This window comes from Dromiciops gliroides, chromosome 3 (assembly GCF_019393635.1).
Source record: "Dromiciops gliroides isolate mDroGli1 chromosome 3, mDroGli1.pri, whole genome shotgun sequence".
Taxonomy (NCBI): Eukaryota; Metazoa; Chordata; class Mammalia; order Microbiotheria; family Microbiotheriidae; genus Dromiciops; species Dromiciops gliroides.
In genome coordinates this window covers 260,124,189-260,147,434 of record NC_057863.1, presented here as the reverse complement: position 1 = coordinate 260,147,434, position 23,246 = coordinate 260,124,189, and the positions used below count along the sequence as shown (strand labels likewise).

The window sequence follows — 23,246 nt, the reverse complement described above, 5'->3', positions numbered from 1 at the left end:
ATAGCACAATAGTGTTCCATCATAATGTCATCCCACAATTTGTTCAGCCATTCTCAATTGAGGGGCATCTCCTCAATTTCAAATTCTTTGCACCAGAAAAGGGCTGCCATAATTATTATTTTTTTACATATAGGTCCTTTAACTTTTTGTTTTTATCTTTTTTTGGATACTGAGAGAGTGCATGGTTTTATAGACCTTTGGCCATAGTTCCAAACTGCTCTTCAGAATGTTTGAATCAGTTTATAACTCCAACAGTGCATTAATGTCTCATTTCCCCCATATCCCCTATGACATTCGTCATTTTCCTCTGTTGTCCTATTATCCAATCTAATAGATATGAGGTAGTACCCCAGAATTGCCCTGACTTGTATCTTTCTTTTTTGTTGTTTGTTTGTTTGGTTTTTTGCGGGGCAATGGAGGTTAAGTGACTTGCCCAGGGTCACACAGCTAGTAAGTGTCAAGTGTCTGAGGCCAGATTTGAACTCAGGTACTCCTGAATCCAGGGCTGGTGCTTTATCCACTTCGCCACCTAGCCCCCCCCCCCCCATCTTTCTAATCAATAGTGAGTCAGAGAACTTTGTTTCTTATTCTGTAGGCAGCTTTGATTATTCCATCTGAAACTCTTTATTATCTTTTTGTTTTTGTTTTGTTTTGTTTCATTTTTGCAGGGCAATGAGGGTTAAGTGATTTTCCCACGGTTACACAGCTAGTAAGTGTCAAGTGTTTGAGGCCACATTTGAACTCAGGTCCTGTGCTTTATCCATGCGCCACCTAGCTGCCCTCTTCATTATCTTTTTTTTTTTAAATAAGGTATTTTATTTTTTTCCAGTTACATGTAAAGATAGTTCTCAACTTTTGTTTATACAAGCTTTCCAAATTCAGATTTTTCTCCCTCCTTCCCCCCTCCCCTAGACAGCAGGTAATCTGATATAGGTTATACACACACACACACACACACACATATGCAATATATTATATATAATATTAAACATATTTCTGCATTTGTCATGTTATAAGAGAAAAATCAGAGCAATGAGGAAAAACCTCAAATTAGAAAAACAACAGCACCAAAAACAAACAAAATAGTATGGTTCGATCAGAATCTATACTCCAGTTCTTTTTTTTCCCTTTTTTCCTGGATTTGGAAATCCTCTTCCATCACCTCTTCATTATCTTTTGATCATTTATCAATTGGGGAATGGCTCTCATCCTAATAAATTTGACAAAAGGTCTATTCTTGCTCCAATTTCCTCTTCCTAAACCTATCTGATAAGCAGATTCAATTTCCTTATCTTTTTAATCTAAGCTCTTTGTAGTGATTTCATCTCATATAAAAATCTGTGATCATATCCATATATTCAGTCTATGTCAAATAAAGAGGGAGAAAGCTGGGGGTTAGCTGGAAATACATAGAATTTAAATAAATTAGAGATCTAGACTTCTGTCCAGATATTAGGATTTTTCCTGCCTGGGGAGGGTGAGAAGTCAGAGCTATATTATTATTAATAACTATTTATCTAATATAAATTCCATAAACTAGCAAAGAAAGGGAGCCGCTGGCTAAAATGTGGGCTAATAATTTTGGGGGGCGGTTTTGTTTTTTTTGTGAGGCAATTGGGGTTAAGTGACTTGCCCAGGGTTTCACACAGCTAGTAAGTGTTAAGTGTCTGAGGCCGAATTTGAACTCAGGTCCTCCTGAATCCAGGGCTGGTGCTGTATCCACTGTGCCACCTAGCTGCCCCATGGGCTAATAATTGTAACAAGGTATCACTGATTGAACAGGATTATACAGTCACTGCCTTCAAGAAGCTTATCTACACATAAAGGTAAATACAAAGTATATTTGAGGTAAATATAAAGCCAATGGGGAAAGAGCACATAAGAAAATGCCTGAAATTGGAAGTTGCATTATTTTTTTGTTGGTTTTTTTAGGTTTTTTTTTAGTGAGGCAATTGGGGCTAAGTGACTTGCCCAGGGTCACACAGCTAGTAAGTGTTAAGTGTCTGAGGCCGGATTTGAACTCAGGTCCTCCTGAATCCAGGGCCGGTGCTTTATCCACTGTGCCACCTAGCCGCCCCCAGTTGCATTATTAAGTTGAGTTTTAAGAAAGTTAAGGATCCTAAAAATTGGAGATGAGGAAAGCATGCATTCCAGGTATGAGAGAAAGCTTATGCAAAGGCATCGATATGGGAAATGGAATATTATGTACAGGGAAGAACAAGGAACACAGTGGTCATATCCAAAAATGTCTCTTTGTACCTTGAGACAATAACTTCTCTGTTAGGAGGTGGGCAACATGCTTCATCATAGGTCCTCTGGAAACATGTTGATAATTGTTCTGATCAGAGGTTTTAAGTCTTTCAAAGTTGTTTTCTTGTTTTTTTACAATATTTTCGTCCTTCAATATTCCTACAATTGTGTCCCCTCCAATCTCCTCTCCATATACAATTGGTTCAATTTAGCAGATTTCCCCATCTTTGTCACTTTAGTTTCATTTCCGTATTTACTACATGCACATCCAAGTCTGTGACATGGTTTCACCTGTTCTTGACTAAGAAAAGTTTGTTAATAAGGATTTTTATGAATCTTTGACATTACTCTTCTTTTTTTTGTCCTTCCATTTTCATCTTTAAATACCCTCAGGATGACTTTGCTTTGTTGAATTTTTTGCAGTTTTCTTTGCAACTGATTTTACCCATCACTGCTTCTCTGTACTTTATGAGATCATGATGCTTACAATTGTCCATCATGCTTCTTATGATTTTACAAATGAGTTTCTATTTTAACATAGTATTGCCTTTATCAAACATTTCTTTTCCTAAGGCAAGCCAAAAGGTATGCCAATTAAAGTACCTTCTGTGCTCTTTTGGTATTCTTGTTGTATCACTTAATTTATATTGGTTTAACTCCTGTATAAAATTATTATGATCCGTGTGAAGTTCTTTTGGTTGTCCATTTCTTTTTATTTTGTTTCAATTGTGTGCCATATCTTTCTGTTATTCTTTTTTCTTCTTACTAATTTCAATCTTAGCTTTGATAAGTTTAATGGTCTGATAACTACCACACATATATAGACCTTTTCCTGTCTGTTAAAATAGAATCTATTAAAAAAGATAGACTAGGGGCAGCTAGGTGGCGCAGTGGATAGAGCACCAGCCCTGGAGTCAGGAGAACCTGAGTTCAAATCCGACCTCAGACATTTACCACTTACTAGTTGTGTGACCCTGGGCAAGTCACTTAACCCCAATTGCCTCACCAAAAAAAAAGAGAGAGAGAGAGAGAGAGAGAGAGAGAGAGAAAAGATAGACTTGGGGCAGCTAGGTGGCGCAGTAGATAAAGCACTGGCCTTGGATTCAGGAGAACCTGAGTTCAAATCCAGCTTCAGACACTTGACACTTAACTAGTTGTGTGACCCTGGGCAAGTCACTTAACCCTCATTGTTCTGCAAATGAATAAATAAATAAAAAGATAGGCTCTATTTCATTTATTGTGGTGTTATTTGGTGTTCAACATGTTCAACAACCAGCTCTTTTCTCAAAGATAATGTTCATGATTTAAAGGTGTGAATCATTTAAAAAATTTGATGTCTGTGATTTCTCATTTTTTTCTTCCTGAACTATAGAGCTTTACAATATATTTCTCTCTCACTTTTTTGTCATGAAATTACCAAGTATCAGAGTGTATGTTGATTAAATTTGGAGGCTTTTATTAAATTCTTGGTATTCTCTACCTCATCCTCACCAACTGATGTCGGTGAATAAGCCACAATCATTTTAATGGTACTTTTGGCTTGGTTTTGTTGCTATTGTTGCAAATACTTGTTATTAGTATTACAATACATGATGATCAAATATCCCATGAAATGTTTCATATTGCTTCTGGATATAAGAAAAGACCTATTCCACCGAAGCCTTTCATTCCCTTTCCAAGGAATACCTGGGATCCCTCTTTCCATTTAAGTGTAATTTCTTTCTTCTGGTTTTTGTTATAGGGAGAATGTTAAGATCGCTAAAGAATGATCCCGCTCCTTCAACAATAGTTTACCTGCTGCCTCATTGAACAAGGATCTCACTTTTAGAGTATCAATAATCAAATTCAAGTTTATGAGCAGTCTAAAAACTGCATAATTCTTAAGACTTTCTGCTTCCCTTCTTATCAGTCTGCCATAGTCACTGAAAAAAGCAGAAGATTACATAAGACCAAAGATTGTTATGTATTTCCATTTGTTCCATAGGTCGCCATGACCAAAAAATATTGTCACTAAGAGACCAGCGTACTAGGTTGGTCCTCAGAGCCAAACCTGGAGCATGGTGGAACCTATCCATGCTTATGCTTTCTCTCTTTTTTCCTCAAAAGCTTTCTCCTTTCAGAATCCAGGGTCCCCTCCATAGCAAAACAAGACATCAAAGCAGGGCTTTCTGAAGGTCTGACACATAGTAGGACCTTAGTAAATACTGGTCAAAGTTGACCATCCCTTCCTTGTGGATATTCTCTCATGCTTGGGTTTTTGCAACATTGATCTATTGTAGTTCTTTTCTACCTATGGAAGGGATTTTGGGGGTTGGGGGGGATGAGGGTTAAGTGACTTGCCCAGGGTCACACAGCTAGTGTCAAGTGTCTAAGGCCAGATTTGAACTCAGGTCCTTCTGAATCCAGAGCAGATAGATGCTTTATCCACTGCGCCACCTAGCTGCCCCCAACTCTGGGCTCTTCTGGAGACTGTTCCTCTTCTCTCTCTACATTTGCTTCCTCTTCCATATGCAGTCCACTGCCAAACTACATATCTAACCCTTGTCTTTCTTCTGACTTCTAGTCTTATATCTCCAAGCACCTTCTGGATGTTTCCACCTGGATGTCCCATAGGCCACACAAATATAACTTGTCCCAAACATTATGCATTTCCTACCCTACCTTCTAACTTACCCATTTTTATCATATTCCCACCATCTTTAAAGTCACCCCAGTTCACAACTTCAGAAACATTCTTGACTCTTCACTTCATCACTTCCCATATGCAATCATTTGCCAAGTCTTAATATTTTTACCCCCTCGATATCGCCTAAATCCATTGCCTTTTCTCTAACCAGACTGTGATCATCCTAGTCTAGGCTTTTATCACCTCTCCCCTGGGAATAGCTCCCTAGATTGTCTCTCTGCCACCAGTCCCTTCCCTCTCAAATCCATTCTTCACATATCTGCCAAATGTATATCCCCAAAGTCTGATCAAGTCACTACCCAGCTAAAGAAGCTTCACTGGTTCCCTATTGCCTTTAGGATAAAATAGAAACTCCTCAGTTTGGTATTTAAAGCCCTTCAGAACCTTGCTTTCTAAACTGACTGCACATTACCCTCCCCCTCACCAATCTAGGCTTCAGACAAACTGACTTCCTTGCTATTCACCATATGTAATATTCCACCTATCTCCTTTGTGACTTTGCACAGGCTGGACCCATACCTTCCAAATGAGAACACTGTCCCTTCTGACTTACCTGCCTCTTGGAAACCCTCACCTCTTTGAAGACTCACTTCAAGTGCAAGATGCTTTTCCTGATTCTCTTGATTGTTAGCACTCCCTCCCCATGACTTTATCCTTATTTTATATTACTTTCTGCATTTACTTATCTGTAAACATGTTTTTATTATATGTACTCATAGCATCTGGAACAATGCTTTACACATTGTAGGGGCTAAATTAAGGCTTCTCTATTGATGGCAGGAGAGACTATATCCTGGGGACAACAGCAAAGGCTATATGATTTAAAATAAAACCTGACTGATGGTTAAGATTTCACCAGCAGGTGAACTGATCCAACCATTCTGGAGAGCAATTTGGAATTATGCCCAAAGGGTAATAAAGCTGTGCATACCCTTTGACCCAGCAATACCACTTTTGGGTCTTTTTCCCAAAGAGATCATGGAAGGGGGAAAGGGACCCACATGTACAAAAATATTTATAGCTCCTCTGTACGTGGTGGCAAAGAATTGGAAGTTGAGGGGGTGCCCATCAATTGGGGAATGGCTGGACAAGATGTGGTATATGAATACAATGGAATATTATTGTGCTATAAGAAATGATGAGCAGGAGGAGTTCAGAGAAACCTGGAGGGTCTTGTGTGGGCTGATGATGAGTGAGATGAGCAGAACCAGAAGAACATTGTACACAGTAACATCAACATTGAGTGTTGACCTACTGTGATGGACTATATTCTTCTCACCAATGCAATGGCACAGAAGAGTTCCAGGGAACTCATGATGGAAGAGGATCTCCAAATCCAGGAAAAAAAAAGAACTGCAGAGTATAGATGCTAAATAAACCATACTATTTCTTCTGTTTTTGATGCTGTTGTTTTTTTTCTATTTTGAGGTTTTCCATCATTGCTCTGATTTTTTTTTCTCTTATAACATGACTAATGCAGAAATAGGATTAATGTTATTATGTGTGTATATATATATATATATATATAACCAATATCAGATTACCTGCTGTCTAGGGGAGGGGGGAGGGAGAAAAATCTGAAATTGTAAAGCTTGTATAAACAAAGGTTGAGAACTATCTTTACATGTAACGGAAAAAAATAAAATACTTTATTAATTAAAAAAAAAAAAAGATTTCACCAGCAGGACAGCTAGGTGGCATAGTGGGTAGAGCACAGACCCTGGAGTCAGGAGGGCCTAAGTTCAAATCTGGCCTCAGACACTTAACACTTACTAGCTGTGTGACCCTGGGCAAGTCACTTAACCCCCATTGCCTCACCAAAAAAAAAAAAAATTCACCAGCAGAGAAGGGAGTAAAAGTAAAGGAGGAAGAGGGGAGGTAAGAAGACAGGGGAGGTCCCTATTGGGGAACTATGGACAATAAAATAGGTTGGAAGAACTTGGCCAAGGACTGAATGTACTGGCATAAGAACAGTTATTATGGAAATAATTATGGAAGGCCTTAGAGGCTAAGAAGCATTTACACTCACAGGATAAGCAATATCACTGAAGAAGTCACTGAAGAAATCTCGACCTCTTCCTTCTAACTATAGGGGAAAAACATATTTGTAGTTGTGTTAGGGGAAAAAATACAATCAAACTATACAGAACAGCCATGCAGGAGTAGTCTGATTTATTAATTCATCAAATTAAGCAGTTACTATATGCAAAAGCACTGTAATAGGTAGGTACAAGGAGGGATGAAAAAAGGTGTTTAATAACCAATTAATATTGTTATTATAGAATCAATCAACAAGCATTTAGTAGCCACTATACACCAGGCACTGTACTAGGGATTAAGGATACAAGAACAAAAATTTCCCTGATTTCAAGGAGTTTACAAATTCCAAGCAAAAAAACATGTATAAATAAAGGGAACCTTAGGGAGTTCATTAATGACTTGTTCAATTTCTTTTTCTAATCTAGGCTTATTTAAGGATTTTATTTCCTCTTCAGTTAACCTGGGCAGTTTGTATTTTTGTAAATATTTATCCATTTCATTTAGATTGTTAAATTTATTGGCATACAGTTGGGCAAAATAGTTCCTAATTATTGCTTTAATTTCCACTTTGTTGGTGGTAAGATCACCCCTTTCATTTTTGAAAATGGTAATTTGTTTTTCTTCTTTCTTTTTTTTAAATCAAATTAACCAGTGGTTTATCTATTTAATTGGTTTTTTCATAAAAGCAGCTCTTAGTTTAATTGATTAATTCTATAGTTTTCTTGTTTTCAATTTTATTAATTTCTCCTTTAATTTTCAGGATTTCTAATCTAGTATTTAATTGGGGATTTCTAATTTGTTCTTTTTTCTAGCTTTTTAAGTTGCATACCCAATTCATTGATCTCTTATTTCTCTTTTTTATTCATGTAAGCAGTTAGAGCTATAAAATTTCCCCTAAGCATTGCTTTGGCTGCATCCCATAGATTTTGGTATGTTGTCTCATTATTGTCATTCTCTTGGATAAAGTTATTGATTGTTTCTATGGTTTGTTGTTTGATCCACTCATTCTTTAGAATGAAATTATTTAGTTTCCAATTAATTTTCTGTCTACCTTTCCATGGCTCTTTATTACATGTAATTTTTATTGCATCATGATCTGAGAAGGATGCATTTACTATTTCTGCCTTTCTACATTTGACTAAGAAAAAATCCCCAGGGCCAGATGGGTTTACAGGTGAATTCTACCAAACATTTAAAGAACAATTAATTCCAATATTATACAAATTATTTGGAAAAATTGGTAAAGAAGGAGTTCTACCAAATTCGTTTTATGACACAAATATGGTGGTGATACCAAAACCAGGCAGAGCAAAAGCAGAGAAAGAAAATTATAGACCAGTTTCCCTAATGAATATTGATGCTAAAATCTTAAATAAGATATTAGCAAGGAGATTACAGCAAGTGATCACCAGGATAATACACTATGACCAGGTGGGATTTATACCAGGAATGCAGGGCTGGTTCAACATTAGGAAAACTATCAACACAATCAACCACATCAATAAGAAAACTAACCAAAATCATGATTATCTCAATAGATGCAGAGAATGCTTTTGACAAAATAAAGCATCCATTCCTAATAAAAACACTAGAGAGTTTAGGAATAGGTGGAGCTTTCCTTAAAATAATAAGCAGTATCTACCTAAAACCATCAGCAAGCATCATATGTAATGGAGATAAGTTAGAGGCTTTCCCAATAAGATCAGGGGTGAAACAGGGATGTCCATTATCACCCCTATTATTTAATATTGTACTAGAAATGTTAGCTTTAGCAATCAGAGAAGAAAAAGGAATTAAAGGAATTAGAATAGGCAAGGAGGAAATAAAGCTATCACTCTTTGCAGATGATATGATGGTATACTTAGAGAATCCTAGAGAATCAACTCAAAATTTACTGGAAACAATTAACATCTTTAGCAAAGTAGCAGGATATAAAATAAATCCACATACATCATCAGCATTTCTATACATGACCAACAAAGTCCAGCAGCAAGAGATAGAAAGAGAAATTCCATTTAAAGTAACGGTAGATAATATAAAATACTCCAAATCTAGGGGGGAAAAAAAAGGAACTGTGGAATATGGATGCTGATTGGACCATACTATTTCTTTTGTTTTTGATGCTGTTGGTTTTCTGATTTCAGGTTTTTCCTTTGTGCTCTGATCCTTCTCATATAACATGACTAATGCAGAAATATGTTTAATGTTATAATGTATATATAACCTATATCAGATTGCCCGCTACCTAGGGGAGGGGAGGAAGGGAGAAAAATTTGAAATTGGAAATCTTATATAAATAAATGTTGAAAACTATTTCTACATATATCTGGAAAATAAAACACTTTTATTTTTAAAATAAATGGAATCGTTTCAAAAGCCTCTCTTATGGAAAATAAAGGATCTATCTCTAAAGGAGTTTGCTAACTGTCTTGCTATGAGGTACTTCTTCCTATTGAGTCAGGGAGAGTAGGAGATTAAATTTGATATATAAGGATTTATGAGGGGGCAGCTAGGTGGCACAGTAGATAAAACACCAGCCCTGGATTCAGGAGGACCTGAGTTCAAATCCAGCTTCAAACACTTGACACTTAGTAGCTGTGTGATCCTGGGCAAGTCACTTAACCCTCACTGCTCTGCAAGGTGTGGGAGAATCTATGAGATAAACTATGGAGGAATGAGAAATTAGATGTGGAGAAACTTTAATCATATGAGAACTGTCAACAACTACTTTATGAAGAAACGTTATATAGAAAATTTTCTGAAAAGTGAGTCTGAAGAAAGACTATTGAAAATGAAGGTTTAAAAGAGAAGCTGAATACCCTTTGACCCAGCAATACCACTTTTGGGTCTTTTTCCCAAAGAAATCATGGAAAGGGGAAAGGGACCCACATGTACAAAAATATTTATAGCTGCTCTTTATGTGGTGGCAAGGAATTGGAAGTTGAGGGGATGCCCATCAATTGGGGAATGGCTGGACAAGTTGTGGTATATGAATACAATGGAATACTATTGTGCTGTAAGAAACAATGAGCAGGAGTTCAGAGAAACCTGGAGGGTCTTGCGTGGGCTGATGATGAGTGAGATGAGCAGAACTAGAAGAACATTGTACACAGTATCATCAACATTGAGTACTGATCTACTGTGATGGACTATATCCTTCTCACCAATGCAATGGTACAGAAGAGTTCCAGGGAACTCATGATAGAAGAGGATCTCCAAATCCAGGAAAAAAAACTGTGGAGTATAGATGCTGAATGAACCATACTATTTCTTTTGTTTTTGGTGCTGTTGTTTTTTCTATTTTGAGGTTTTTCATCATTGCTCTGATTTTTCTCTTATAACATAACTAAGGCAGAAATATGATTAATGTTATTATGTGTGTGTATATACACATACATACATATATATACATATATATACATATATATATATAAACCTATCAGATTACCTGCTGTCTAGGGGAGGGAGAAAAATCTGAAATTGGAAAGCTTGTATAAACAGAAGTTGAGAACTATCTTTACATGTAACAGGAAAAAAATAAAATACTTTATTAATTTAAAAAAAAAGAGAGAGAGAGAAGCTGAAGATAGTATTGTCCTGCCAGGTCAGGAGAGAGACTGAAAGAGTACATAGAGAAAGATAGAGATATCACCTTTATGAAAAATTAGTATTTTTAGAGAAGAAAATGAAGAGAATTCTTGTGAAAAGTCTTTATTTCTTGAGTGACCTAAATGGTGTGCTTTCAGAATAAGACTGTGGTTTCAAAAAGGAAGAGAAGTAATCTGCAATCAATTAGTGATCATTTGAGAAGGTTCTGGCTGTGATCTTTAAGCTGAAACATTTTAAATCATTATCTGTCTTTGTTTTGTTATTTATGTCATTTTTTATTTCTTTTTCTTTCTTTCTTTTTTTTTTTTTTTAGTGAGGCAATTGGGGTTAACTGATTTGCCCAGGGTCACACAGCTAGTAAGTGTTAAGGTCGGATTTGAACTCAGGTACTCCTGACTCCAGGGCCAGTGCTCTATCCACTGCACCACCTAGCTGCCCTTATTTATGTCATTTTTAACAAATTGTATATTTAGTAACTTCAGTATTTATTTTCAGCTACACAATTACCCTAATCCTACAAGATGGAATCTCTTTTCCCCAATCCTTAAACATAGAAAATCTGCCCAAGCAAACATATATCATATCTAATATTTCTTCGGGAGGAGGAACAAAAAGGGTGTTGGGTCCCCAGTCATCTCCTTAATCATCAACATGTTGGGGAGTAGGTTTTAAAAAGAAAAGAACTTATTTCAACCAAAATCACCGCCTAATGTCATTACTTTGAAACACAACCCTTAATAGAAACTGAGTTGCAGAAGATCCAAAAGCAAACAGAGAAGGATAGTATTTGATATACCTAAGGACTCCAACTATCAGGGTGAGGACTTTCTGCTCACCAAAAACTGAGAAAATTGTAAAGCAGTCTGGTAAAAAGTGGGTTTGGATCAGTATCTCCACCACATATCACCACAAGCTCCAAAAGAACACACCATAAACAAATTAGAGGAGCAGGGAGATACCTTCCACAGCTATGGATAGGAAAAGAGTTTTTGACCAACTGGGGATGGAGAAGATCACAGAAAATAAAAGGGAATTTTGATTTTATAAAATAAGCTTTTTGCACAAATTCAATGCAGTTAAAATTAGAAGGGAAACAGTTAACTGGGAAAAGTCTTTGCAGCAAACCTCTCTGATAAAGATCTGATATCCAAAATACAAAAGGAATTTAATTCAAACATAAGAACAAGAGTCAATAGCGAAAAAGTCAAAGTATATGAAGAGAAAGACAAGCTATCAACAACTATATGAAAAAATGGTCCTAATCACCAATAATGATAGAAAAGCAGATTAAAACAACTGAAGTTCTACCTCACACTTATCAGATTGTCAAAGACGACATAATGGAAAAATAATTACTGGATAGGACGTTGGAAGACTGTTGGTAGAGCTGTGAATTGGTACAGCTATCCTAGAATTTGGAATTATACCCCAAAAGTCATTAAATTGTGCATACCCTTTAAGTCAGGATATATCACTGCTAGACTTGCACCCACACACAAAAAAATCAAATCAATAGAGGGAAAGGACCCATATGTGCACATATGTGCATGCATGTATAGCAGGGCATTTTATTGCAGCTATCTGGAGACAAAATGGATGCCAATCAATTGGAAATAGCTAATGCTATTGGAAAGCAATGGAATATTATTGTGCCTTTAAAAAAATGACCAAAGGGATAGATTTAGAGAAACCTGGAAAGACTTGCATAAATAGATTCAAAGTGAATTGAGCAGAAAGAGAACAATCTAAATAAAGACTACAACACTGTAAGGAAAATAACTTTCAAAAGGCTTAATTCTAACAATGCAATGATCAGCCATGACTCCAAAGGATCCAAGATTGTTTCCCATCACTTGACATAAAAGTGATGGAATAGATGCAAAAAGGAAAATATTTTCCAACACAAGGCATGGACTTGTTTTGCTTGATTGTACTTATTTGAAGGGATGACAGTAGAGTGCAAAAAAAAAAAGAAGAAAAGAAAAAGAAGGGGAAAAGTAAACGAAACATTTGAAAATACAAGTGGAGAACAAAAGGAAGTTCAGAAAAAGAAAGCCAGCCAATCAAAATCATTTTCTTGGCCACTTCCAGAGGAACACAAGTCCCCAGGCATTAACTTTTGACTTTCAAATAACAAACTTCCGAGTCTTTCCTTTTACTTAAAACAAGCAAGCAAAAACACAGTAATATTCCATTCTTCTTTCAAAGTCCTCAAATAGTGAATCCCCAAACTACAAAATTGTGTGTCAAGGAAGAGAGAAATCTTGAGTTGGAGGAAACTTTATAAAGATCATCCTGCATTATAAAGAACGGGTGACACCACATGTTCCCAGAAGGAAACAAAATCCATTTTTCCTGCCCAACTAATCCGTTCCTTAAGACAAAGCAAAAGGGCTACTCAGCATGTGGGAACTTTGGCTCCAGTTCTGCCCAGAGCCCTCAAAGCTTCCAGGTACTACCAGTCTACTTTCGCAGAACTTGCCCCAAAAACCCGTCACAGCATCTAGAACTCTTATTTAAGTGTGTGTACAACATCAACATATATTGGCCTCTTCCAACCACGTGCACCCTACTAAAATAAAATATTTGCCCCATTCACCCGCCAAAACCACCATCAAATGAGTAATTCACGCTAAAAACCCATTTTCATATCAACCACAATTTTAAAAATAAAGTACCGATGTTATTAGCTTCCCAAAATTTCCGCCGATAACTTTGGAGGCAAGGATAAAAATACAAAATCTGTAGCCTAATTACCAAGTCCCCTGGGATTTCTCTAGGGAATTACAAGTGAAATTGGTAGTTCTCTTTCAAAATAGTTGACTTTGCCGTCTCGGAAAGAGGGAGTTTATGGCTTAGCCAAAAACCCGGAGATCTTGGGGGTGGGATGGAGGTGGGGGTGCTCCTAGTAAGTAGCCCAGGGATTCAAGAAGTTATAGAAATTGGAACTTGAGTTAAAGGAGCGTGTTGGGTTGGGAAGGGAAGCACTGAACACCAATTGTTTCCCAAAGACCGTCCACATCCTTGCCTATTACATCTAGACCCAAAGAGAACAAAAGACCGGGCAGCAAAAAAATGATTTTAAGGGGATAGAGGGAAAGACGCAGGTCACCTTACGGGCGGGCCACGCTTTCATTTACCTAGGGCAAAAAGCTGCATCCATTGAGATTAAGATGATGCAACATTGGTCGACGTTAAATCATTTAAGATAAGCCACTAGCCCTGGGCCACCCTTTCAATCACCCATGCAGGCATCTCTGAGCTGGAAAATCCCGAGACACTCGCAGAATCAGAGTATAGGGGAAGGTGAGAAATATCTAAATAGCAGCTGCTATAACTTACTTGAGTTTAAGTCCAGCCAAAATTCACTGTGCGGGTGAAATGTTCCCCAAGAACTACCTTTAAAAAGAAAAGGAGAGATTAATTCAAGAGCTGCACCTAGAGTTTCCGCTTCAATCCCGACTCTCTGAAGTCAGATGCAAAAGAAGGTTTCGGGTCCAAACTCCTCCCAGGACCAATTGTCCCAGTAGGATAATTAAAGAAAGCCGATTTGCTGGGACCTGGGGGCGTAGAGGGGCGTGATCAGCCAATCAGAGGTTGGAGAATAACCCGGTTTCCTGCGCCCAAAGTTTTGGGCTCCGTAATTCCTGCAATATTTGCGAATTGGCATGTGGCCGCCTTCCCAGTTTCGCTCGGTTCCTAAATCCTGAAAATGGTAACATCTGCTCTTCTGAGGTGCTTGTCCATTTCCGCAGCGTTCCCCCCCTCTCCCTCCCCAACCTTCCCCTTCATCCTCACTGGCCAGAGCTGGCAAAGATACTTTTAAACATACAGAAATTTACACGCATGAATTTCTTCTCTAAACTGCAGGTTGTGGCTTGGGGGGTGATCTTAGCTTTCGATGTAGCAGTGTCCCAAGTATAAGAGCCAAATGCCCTCTTCTAACCCTTTGTGAGGAGGCAGTCAAAGTCCCTTTTACTAATGAATTATTTTCTTTCTCATTTTGATTCTTTCCAAAATCAGAGTGGAAAAAACTCTAGATCTAAAGTTAAAGGAATTCATTTTGAATATCCGTTTTACCTTGGACAAGTCACTTCTCTTTGGGCCCCATTTTCCTCCTTTGTAAAATGAAGGGTTTGAAAAGATAATTAGTAGGTCCCTGTCATGGGGGAAATGGGGTAGGGGGTTTGGGGTAGGAGTAGGGGTTTGGGGTCCTTAGGAATTCCTCTTTAAAGAATTACACCCTCTTGTACACAAAAGCAGTTAGAATAAGGTAGTCGTTTATTTAGAGGAAGGGGAAGGGAAGGGAAACCATGAAGGAAGTCCTTCGACTTCTCATGGGGAGAAAGACCTGACTGTGGAAAGTTCCTTTAGTGAGGGAGGACCATCCGCCACTGATTGTGGCTGGAGGAATTGGGTGAGGGGTTGCTGCAGATCACTCAAGCCATCTCGGGACACAAAGGAAGCAGCCACACCTAATCTTATCGCCCCAGGGTTGAGGGAGACTAGAATGAAGGGTGGGGGTCCCCGAGCTAGCTCAGTCCCATCTGGTTCCACTTATCTCTCTAGGCGTATCTGTCCTCTGGTTTAGTTTCTCAAGGAGAAGGTTCTTTGATGTGCCCCAGAGAACTTCTGGGGTGCTATGGGCCCATAACAGTCCCTTTTGGCTCTAAATCCCATAAAGCTATCTGGGTAAGTAATTTGGTTCTCACTGCTTTCTTGGATGGACGGGCATTGAGCTTCAGTGACCTCAGCAACTGAATAAACATCATGTCCTTAGTACACTTTGGTACTCAGTGTCCTTAACTAAAATCAGATTCTTTACTGTATTTATAGTCATTTGTGGGAACAAGCAAAGTTAGCCATAATTATCAATGATAATTGAAGTCACTATTGTTTGCAAAACTCTTACATTTAGCCACTTAGCATTTCTCTAACGCATTGAGGGATTATTTGGGAAGATAAGGAAGTCATAGACAAAAAAAAAAAACCTCACACCTAAATATCCTCCCCAAAGTTATTTAGAGAATTACAAATGCTAGCAACCTGTAGATCTCCTTTTCCTTATGCAAAATCTTAATGAGATTCATCTGTATAGGTTGTTGTTATGGTTATTGTTTGACCTTCATTTTCAAAGAGGACTAATGACTAGGGATTTGCAATCAATATCCTTTACCATTTGGTAAATGACTGACAAATGGAAAAAAATAATAATAGCTACCATCTATATAGTGCTTACTATGTGTCAGGCAATGTGCTAAGTGCTTTACAATAATCATTTGTTCCTCACAACAACCTTGAGAGGTAGGTGCTATTACTAATCCCATTTTACAGATGAGGAAACTGAGGCAAATAGTGGTCAAGTGACTTACCCAGGGTCACACAGCTAGTAAATGTTTGAGGCTGAATTTGAACTAAGGTCTTCCTAACTGCAGGCCCAGTGATCTATTCACTGGCCACCTAGATATAAATATTTGTGTACAACATATCCTTAAAGTTTGTTTTATTTAGGACTAATCCTTTCCTTAATCCACTCTATCTCACTAATTTTCCCTTCCCCCCTTCTTCCATTTCCTCTTGAGTGAAATGCATTTCTGTACCCAGTTGTGTGTGTTTTCTTCCCTCCTTTGACCAGGTCAGATGAGAGTGAGGTTCAAGTATGAGCAGCTACCCTCATCCTTTCTTCATTGTTTATTTACCATGCCCTGATTATGCAAGATAATATCCCCTAACTTTCCTTTCCCTCCAGTCTCCTCTAGTGTATTCTGATCCCTTTCTATTCTTTTAAGATCTCCAAGATAAAATAAAACACCTCGCCGGCCTACAGTCTAAATAGATGCCCTCTATGACCCTAGATGATGATAAGATTCATAGGGACACAAGTATCTTCTCATTAGAATGTAAACAATTAACAAACTTGTTCCATCCTTTCTGATTGTTCATTTGTGTTTACCTTGTTTCTCATGACTCTTTGGATTGAATTTTGAAATTTCTATGCAGTCCTGGTGTTTATTTCAGAAATGCTTGGAAGTCTGTTTCATTAAAGATTCACCTTTTCTCATTTAAGATTATACTGTTTAGGGGCAGCTAGGTGGCGCAGTGGATAGAGCACCGGCCCTGGAGTCAGGAGTACCTGAGTTCAAATCCGGCCTCAGACACTTAACACTTACTAGCTGTGTGACCCTGGGCAAGTCACTTAACCCCAATTGCCTCACCAAAAAAAAAAAAAAAAAAAAAGAGATTATACTGTTTTACTGAGTAACTTATTCTTGGTTGTAAGCCTCTCCTTTGCCTTCTGGAATATTCCAAGCTCTCCATTCATTTGCTACTGGTGACTCCTAAATCATGTATGATCCTGATTGTGACTCTTCAGCAATTGAATTATTTTCTTTCTAGCTACTTACAGCATTGTTTTCTTTGCCCTGGGAGCTCTGGATTTTGGCTCTAATGTTCCCAGGAGTTTTTTGTTTATTTGTTTGTTTGGGATTTGGGGGGGGGGGGTTTGGAGGGGGAGATCCTTTCAAGATTCTAGTAGAGCTGGTGGATTTTTTCTTTTTTCACTTTGCCATATGATTCTAAGAAATCTAGGCTATTTGATGATATTTTGAAATATGATGTCTTAGGTTGGTAGTCCAATAATTCTTAAATTTTCCTCCTCAATCTCTCTTCCAATTTGTTGCTTTTAATATGAGATACCTTAAATGTTCTTTAATTATTTTCAGTCTTGTGTCTTTGTTTTGTTTGTTGGTTGGTTGGTTGTTGGGGGTTTTTGCAGGGCAATGAGGGTTAAGTGACTTGCCCAGGGTCACACAGCTAGTAAGTGTCAAGTGTCTGAGGCTTGATTTGAACTCTGGTCCTCCAGAATCCAGGGCCGGTACTTTATCCAGCTGCCCCCTGTCTTTGTTTTAATATTCTTTGCTGTGTTATATTGTTAGTTTCTCATTAGCATTCACATTTTCAGGGAGTTCCATTGTTTGGACAATGTTTTCATACCCCTTGTGTCAAGCCCCTTTCCATTTCTATCTTCAATGTCTCTCATGTCTTTTCCTTTTTTTTTTTTTTAAAGTGAGGCAATTGGGGATAAGTGACTTGCCCAGGGTCACACAGCTAGTAAGTGTTAAGTGTCTGAGCCCGGATTTGAACTCAGGTACTCCTGATTCCAGGGCCGGTGCTCTATCCACTGTGCCACCTAGCTGCCCCTCTCATGTCTTTTCCAATTTTTCCTTTAGTGCTTGCATTACATTTACACAAATATTTTGAACTCTTAAAGAAAAGAAAAACTCTTGCTTCATCTCTTCCAGGAATTCTAATTGAACCCATGATGTGTTTTCCTTTGAGCCTTTGCTTGTAGATGTTTTGGAGTTATTTTCTTCAGGATTTGTTTTTCCTGTCACCATAATAGTTTCAGATTGTTATGGGAGGATTATGTGCTCTGGTTACCCCAGAAGTTGTCTGGGGAGGTCAAGGAACTTTTTCCCTTGAAATCAAGTAGTCCTCTCCTTGAGCTCAGCCAAGGACAGACACACCCAAAAGAGATAAGCAGCACCGGATCAGGACCACCACCCCACAGCCCTCCACACCACCTAGATGAGGTAATCCTGTTGAGCATGACTACACCAGGAGAAGACCCAAGAACCACCCATCAGCAGACTGCTCAGACCCACCAGGATGGAGTTAAAGCCCATCACCACACTGCTCAGGACTGATCATCAAACTACCCCAGCCCACCACCAAACGACCCCCAACCCATCGCCCAATAAGGAACACTTTTACCCACACCATCCTAGCCATATAAAAGGGCGAGGTAGTGAGGGGAGGGGAGGAAGCATTTTGTTTCTCTAAAACCTTCCTCCTGGCCAGTTTCTCTTGTACCCCAATAAACCTGTTCTTTTATTCCTAAATAGGACTTGCACAAGAGTGTAATTCTTTACAGAGGAATCCTAAGGACCCATGTGCTTTCTCCCCATATCAAGATAATGTTCTTTTTTCCCTTTGTTCATTCTTTTAACACTGCTTTCTGACTTCAGACTTTGTGTTCGGGTCAGGCTTTGTACACTTTTGGAGGGAATGCCTGAGCTGGTTATACTGCTGCTTTCTTGGAGTATTGAATGTTGTGTTATTCCAGGCTCCCAGGGACAGGTCAAGCTGTGGACTGGAAAGCTTTCAATGCTTTCCAAGGGAAGTCTGGTTGCTGCCCTAGAAATCTAAGCTCTGAAAGTTCCTGACCTTGGTTTGGGTCTGAGCAATAGGAGATCGCTGCTGGTTTCATGTACTATGGAAAGCCCAGCTGTTTCAGAGTGACAGAACGGTAGGTTTTCCCTTACTCTAGGATTCCTGCTGTGGTTTTTCCTCATCGGGCTTTAGACTAGGGTAGAAGCTGGAGCTGAGTCCCTATTCTACTCCTGGGTTACCAACCAGACTACTGCTGCTCACTTCTGAATTTCTTCCCTTTTTTTTTCTTTCTTTATTCTTTTTTTAGTACATAGGCTAGGGTGTGTACAATTCTCTTCCTCAGACTATGCTGGGTTTGTGACCTGGAACTTGGTAGTGGGAGACAAAACTGCCAATTGGCTCCTGTGCCCTGTTGTATCCCACTACCGGCACCGGCTACATGCACTACAGTCCTTGCCAGACTCATTTCCCTACTGTTTCCAGACCTCTCTGTTTGTCTCCCAATGCCAACATGGGCTGGACAAATAACACACTGTGACTTTTTCTTGGATTTCCTCATCAGAATTTGGTTCTGTACATTTTTTGCATTTGTTTAGAGGAGGTTATTTTGGAGGTGAGCTCTATTGCACAGTAACCTGCTAGTCTTGCCATCTTGACTGCTATCAGTAGGAGGTTTTGTTTTGTTTTGTTTTGTTTTTGTTTTTGTTTTTGCAAGGCAATGAGGGTTAAATGACTTGCCCAGGGTCACACAGCTAGTAAGCGTCAAAGGTCTCGGTTCAGACTTGAACTCAGGTGCTTCTGAATCCAGGGCCAGTGCTTTATCCACTGGGCCACCTAGCTGCCCCCTTAATAAATGTTTAATGATTGATTGCCCAGAGGGCAAGTTGAACAAACCATTGGGAAGACTAAGGAGCAGATCACCTGTCTCTCTGATTGCATCTGGTATTTATTTTCATGGCTGAGAGTTGGTTCCTGAGGACTCTGGATTCAAAGTGCCTTCTAGACAATTGCTCAAAAAAACATCCAAATAACGCCATAGGAAAATGCCTGGAGCAGCAAAACTCACAGAAGAATGTGCTGAAATCATCTTCTAACCAAGAATGGCTTGGAAGGTTAAAAGGAGGGAGCTGCTGTGCTGAGACAGGAGTGGAGCCCAACCCCACAGTTATCATGACACAGATCCAGTCCCAGAAAGGCCTCTCCAGAGAAGGAGACCCCCCAGAGCCTCTGAATCAGCTGAAGCACCAGTGTCATCTGGAACTAAGCTCACAGTCTGGTGAGAGGGCTGAGCCCTGGGCAGGGGGGAGACTACAGGGGTCTATGCTGGTGCTGAGGCAGAACTTGGATTTTTCACCCCTGCTGGGAACCAGGAAGTAGGCTTGAGTAGCAGTGGCCCAGGTGGGGGAGGGGCACAAGCTTCTCAGAGCTAATAACCACAACACACAAAGCTGGTTGATTAACAAGTTGGTCTGGGGTCATCTACAGACCAGGGAACAGGCCAGGCCAGTGAAGAACCTGATCCTCCTCAAATCATATCACCCGGGACTTCTGAAGGTTGGGATACTGCAGCCTGGAAACTGCCCCACTTTAAGGAGTTAAAAGTCAAGTAAAAGAAAGGCAAGATGAGCAGACAGAGAAAGGTGAGGACTGTAACGATTGGAATGACGCCACCTGCTGGATACTTACTGTAGAAGAGTTCTGCCCATGAAGCGAAGGTCTTTGAGGGCAAGACCAGGAGTCTTTTCTTTGGCGGGAGGAAGTGACTCGGACTAGTGGGAGGAGGAAGGAAGAGACTGGCGCTGACTCTGGGGCTTTTTCCTGTGGACTCTGGCGGAGAAGGGAGCTAGAAATGTGCTCTCCCTTTAATAGATAGGAATCTAGGCCTTTCTCTCTCTCTTTACCAAATTCTTATTCTCCTTAATAAATGCTTAAAAGTCTAACTCTTGCTAAAGCTTGTAATTGATTGGCGACCACTCATTAGATATTTTAGACAGTTTAGCTAGAATTTTAGCCCTTAACAGATGGCTGACCACGAAGAGGAAAGCTAAACCTCAGTCTTCTTCTGATCTTCTGGTTGGGTAAGAAATTTCCCCTCCCTCTCCCTTTAACTGCTAAGTACTGGTGTACTGGCTGTGTTTTCCCTTTAAATTTTTTCGAATGGACCTTTTAAACTCCCTAATTACCTTATTTTTTATTTTAGTCTGTTTAACCAGACAAATGGGAGATAAGATCATGTTAATGCTTTGTTTTTGTGGATTTTCTATTTTTCTTTTTATTTTTGTTAAAAGAGCCAGCAACTTACTCACACAAGGAAATATCTCTCCCTCTCCCAACCATGATTTTTCAGAGAAACCTGAAGAAATTCCCGCAGCTTTTCCCAGTTCTAACACTAATTGTTGCTCTAATTTTGCATGCCTGGAGGCAATGACCCACCCTCTTGAAGCTTTTAATCCCCTAGCACCTGGAGGCAAAGTGGGGGAAGAGGAATCCAGGCCTGAGTTCAAAATCAAGTCTGATTCAAATTGCGCTGGTCCCTCCCCTCCTCTCCAGACCCCACCCTCTACTCCTCCCATGGCCAAGCCCATTGCTTCCCCTGCCTGGGAAGTCCAGAGATCTGATGCGCATGCTCAACTTTCTCTAACTACATTTGCAGCTTCAGGCTCAGCCCTTCCCCAGCCTGGCTGTGCTTCTGAGAAAATCTTAGAAAACCCTTTAAATTCCAGATATACTCATTTTGTTCATAATTTTGCTAACCTGCTTTTGTCTTTAATTAGTAATCTTATAAAGCATTTGTATGGTGAAAAGCCCGACAGACAATATAGAGGGGTTAAAGAAGAAAAACTTAAGCTGAATAAGAAGGATAATCAACATAGTTCAAGACTATGCTTCTTTTGCCATGGAAGGGTATATATTTTACAGAAATGTAGAAGTAAGCAGCAAGGTATTGATATGAGTATTGGGGATTTTAGATATCGGAATCAAGAGTGTTCTGAATTCACTCAGATTATTGTCAGTTCAGAGGTTACATAGGATTTCTATGCTATTACATATACATTTTGGAATTAATGGTATAGGTTTATTTTCATAGAGATTTTAATGTTTTTGAGATTGTGTCTTATACTTAGTTTCTAAAACAAGGAGAATATTTGTAAAAGCTTTTTATAGTCATGCAATCAAGTTTATATTTTGTAATACTCTTATTAATATTAAGTTCATATTCATTTAGATTTCCCTAGTTTGAATTTCATTGTCTTTTATTATTCCACGTGTATTTTCTTCTATTCATTCATCTATCTAATTTTGAAACATGGTTTTGATTTCATAATACAATGTTAATTCTAGGAGTATTGTGCTCCCATATTCTGAGTTATTTGTTTTTGCTATTTTTTCTCAACTGATTATTTGATCAAACTCTTTAAAGCATTTCCCTGGCAAATTGTTTGCCATGGCAAGTGTAAATTGATTCTAGAAGTATTATTTTTGATAAGCATATTCCAAAAAAAAAAAAAAGAGAGGAACATTTGTAAAAGTTGTCTTTGAGATTGTGTTGTGCTTTAACTTGTATTTAAATATGTTCTGATTTTTCACAAAAGTAATTGTATACTAAGTAAAAAAAAGATATTATTTGAAATTGTTGCATAACTATATATTGTGTTCTGAGTCAAGATGTATTCACATTTTTTGCAATCATTTATTATCCTCAATTTTTAAATCCATATGAGACTTGGATTATGGGAACTTATCATTTAAGACATTAATTGCCTTTATTCTGAGTTACTGTATGCCAGTTGGCCAAGATGCCATCCAGTCACAAGAGGAATACATGCAAGAGCAGACACTGAACTGTCACATGAGGGGAGACATGCATGAAGTCAAGGTATGGCTGAGGGAACGGCTTTTGACTAATGTTGAGGTTGGATTCTCTTGGTTTAATATTTTATTTTATTTTTCCCCACAATATTGTACAGATGGCTGGAAGTATTCATCCCACCCATCTCACTTCTACACCTGGCTTCTATGCTCCCTCCTATATGCCTGATGCCATGGACATCTCAATCCCATGCATCTGATTAAGTCTGACTCAGTTTCTTCCAATATGTTCGGTGGCATGGACATATATTCCATCCACCTATTTTAAGCCTGGCATACTGTATGGGCAGTACATATTGCTCAAGTGTGGGAATGCTCATATCCCATCATTTCTCTGTTCTTTTATGGTAACCCCCATAATTATCTCAGGTGTCATGATAAATACAGTGTTGAATTTGGCCTTGACACCTGTTACCAATTATATTAGATTTTTTAATTTCTCATAATGGCATGAGGATAATTAGGCAGATGATGCAAAAAGTGATGAAACAAAGATAAAAAATTATTTTTAATAATTAATATCGCAGTAATTGTCTTCTCAATTACCCTCCATAAGGGGGGGACTATAGTAATATTATAATTTTAAAGAATGGTTCAATTTTTGTTTTATTATATGTTT

The 23,246-nt window shown here is 38.7% G+C and overlaps 1 protein-coding gene across 2 annotated transcripts in view; it reads right to left on the bottom strand.

Annotated features, from left to right (window-relative positions):
* The window catches only part of CBS (cystathionine beta-synthase), a 41,479-nt gene extending 27,401 nt beyond the window's left edge, over window positions 1-14,078 (bottom strand). For both annotated transcript variants that reach the window (XM_043996881.1, XM_043996882.1), the window contains exon 1: window positions 13,928-14,078. The gene's annotated coding sequence lies outside the window, so the exon portion shown is untranslated. The remainder of the gene's footprint in view (window positions 1-13,927) is intronic.
* Window positions 14,079-23,246: the final 9,168 nt, after the last annotated feature.